At 40.8% G+C, this 2,952-nt stretch overlaps 1 pseudogene; it reads right to left on the bottom strand.

Annotated features, from left to right (window-relative positions):
* Positions 1–1,194: 1,194 nt before the first annotated feature.
* LOC100351538 (histone-binding protein RBBP7 pseudogene) lies at positions 1,195–2,489 on the bottom strand (annotated as a pseudogene).
* Positions 2,490–2,952: the final 463 nt, after the last annotated feature.

Below are 2,952 nucleotides of genomic sequence, written 5' to 3'. Positions count from 1 at the left end.
ATTACTAAGGTCTATTTTCATTTAACTTTATACACAGAAGATTATTCTAGGTAAAGAGTTCAGCACTTTGTATGAGGTTGAAAAAGAATAAGAAAAAAAATCAAAACAAAAAACAAAACCAAAAGAACCCCTTAAAACAACAACAACAAAAAAACAAGAACAAAAGCTGTTCCTGAACAATCTAGACAATGGCTGTTCAAAGTCATTGCATCTCATTGGTAATTTCGTTTTTTTTTTTTTTTTGAAACTTAATTATCTTTAGAGAGGAACCCAAGAATGGTACATCTTAGACATAACTATATTTGTGTGGCATAAGAATATCCTCTACTTAATACACTAGAATGGCAATTCTTTGAGAACAAGTTTTACTATTAAGTCTTATAATACAGCTCTTTGAGGACAGAGGTCCTGCATGGGAAATTAGAGCACAGTGACTCCTGTTGTTTATTTAACAGTTAACACTCTTATGTATAGAATCAGTGATCACTCAATGTTCTTAACAAGAGCTGCCTAGGCTATGGAAGCCTTTTGGATCCACAAACTCCGTCAGTATTTGGACAAGGCCATAGGCAAAGTAGAAGCTCTCTGCTCCCTTCAGAAGAAAGTACATCCCTCTTTGGTAGCTACTTCTTTCCACGGGGGTCTCACCCACAGAAGTCCTTCATGAAGATCATTTTTTGCCACAGTGTCTTGGCTTTCCATACATGGAATGCTCTCATGGGCTATTCAGCAACACCAGAATGCTTTAAGGGTTTATTCTGAGGTCCGAGTGCTACTTAAAGCAGTTATCATTCTATGAGTCTGCTGTATGGACTGCTTCCCATGTTAGAGCATTCTCTCCCTTTTTTATTTTAAAACTTTATTTTTGCAAAGCCAATCAAGAAAGTGTTGGAAGGAAAAAGTGTAAAAGTTATTGTTGCATATTTGGGAACAGCAAACACTTAGTTTGAGAAAATGAGGACTTAAACAGTTGAACCCAAGGCAGTAGTACCCTGCTACTTAGGATCTTAAAACAATGATGATGTTCTTTCTTACACAACATTCTTTTCTTCCCTAACAGCTACAATAGGATACAGAATGCAATAGCTCACTTGAAAGTGCTAGAGTCAGAGGGTGAAGAACGCCATAAACCATCCCACTTAACAATTCTTACTATACAATGCCTTTTTGGTGCTTGATAATTCAAGCATTCTTTCATGTTACCATTACATTCAACAGAAAACATCCCTCCAGTTCCGATGTTGTGACTTCTGACTCTTTATCATTGTAAATTATCTTCAGCCATTTGCCATATCTGCAGGATGTTATCCTCAGACACGGAGCAGATGACCCAAGGCTCATTGGGATTCCAACTAAAATCTGAGATCTTGGCAGTGTGTCCTCCATGAATAAACAGGAGTTCTGGAGGCCCATCTTCTGCATCTTCTGCTGATTGTTCTTCAATTTTACTTAAATCCCATACATTCAGGCGGCAATCAGTACCACTTGAAGCCAGAATAGTTTCAATATGTGGAGACCAGTGGACCTGGAAAATTTCATCCTTATGAGATTCGAAGGTATGAAGTTTTAATTTCAAGTTATGCAGATCCCATAAAGCTACAGTCTTATCCGCAGAGCCAGTTGCTAGAATGAACTCGCTGTAGGGATTGAACGAGAGGCAGTTGACCTCGGTGGTATGTGCATCCACCAAGTGACTCAGGATGGAGGTGGTATTGGACTGGTATCCCATATCATAAGTTTCTGATCATCAGCAACAGATCCAAACAACGACTCATGGAGCAGGTGCCAGGCCACATCCTCCACAACAGCTGAGTGGCCAGTAAAGATTGCTTTAGCATCCACAATTTTGCCTTCCTTTGGTCCTGCATTTATTTCCCACAGACAGACAGTATGCTCATCAGATTCACTTAGGAGATGTCCACTTAAATTAAAATTCCAGGAAAGACCATAGCCTTCCTTTTGGTGACCTCTTAACCTAAGATCAGGATTGCATTCTCCACTTGGGTCTGGTTTAATAGGGTGTTTTGTATAGTCAAACACCAAGACATCAGAAGATGGTGTTTTTGTAGCAATGATATGAGGATTCTGTGGCATGTAATGGGCACGGTTTACTTCTCCTTCATGATTAATTTTACTTTCACATTCAATTTTTCCTGTTACAGAACCAAAGCCACCAAATTTACTCTTGTCACTATCACAGTGGGAAGCATCAAACTGTGTGCATCATCATTGGGAATATGTACTCGAGCAACCACCAGATGATTCTGCTCATCAGATGTATGAGTCCCCAGGACTAGCCAATGAAGGGCATAACCTATTCCTTCCGGTTTAGTCACTTCAGGAAGCCACTGAACCATAAGACTGGGCCACTGAAGAGCATGGGTCATAATCAGGTCATATAGAAATGGTGTATTCTTCTTCCAGATTTTATACTCTTCGTTGATGACACGCTCCTCCACAGTATCTTCAAACATCTGCTTACTCGCCATCTTGCACTGGGTTGTTCGCCCCTCAAAACCACCTCGGACTCCCCTCGATAGACAAGCGCAGCCCGACCGCTGGCGCTCCTGCCTGTCCGCTGACACATCACACAATCTTAGTTTTCAAAGCCTGAGCTCCGTCTCGCTGCCTGGGTTCTTCCCCAGACGATACGCCTTTCTTTTCTGCCTCTCCTCGCTCACGGAGACCGAGGTCTGAGGTGCTTTTCTCTATTCGCTCCTTTTTTTTTTAATTCTTTTTTTTTAACTTTTATTTAAGGAATATAAATTTCCAAAGTACAGCTTATGGATTACAATGGCTCCCCCCCCCCATAACTTCCCTCCCATCCGCAACCCTCCCCTTTCCCGCTCCCTCTCCCCTTCCATTCACATCAAGATTCATTTTCAATTCTTTTTATATACAGAAGATCAGTTTAGCATATATTAAGTAAAGATTTCAACAGTTTGCTCCCAC

The sequence above is a fragment of the Oryctolagus cuniculus genome, chromosome X (genome assembly GCF_051225735.1).
Source record: "Oryctolagus cuniculus isolate XC-2025 breed Fujian yellow rabbit chromosome X, ASM5122573v1, whole genome shotgun sequence".
In the NCBI taxonomy this organism is placed as follows: Eukaryota; Metazoa; Chordata; class Mammalia; order Lagomorpha; family Leporidae; genus Oryctolagus; species Oryctolagus cuniculus.
This window is presented reverse-complemented; position numbering and strand designations above follow the sequence as displayed.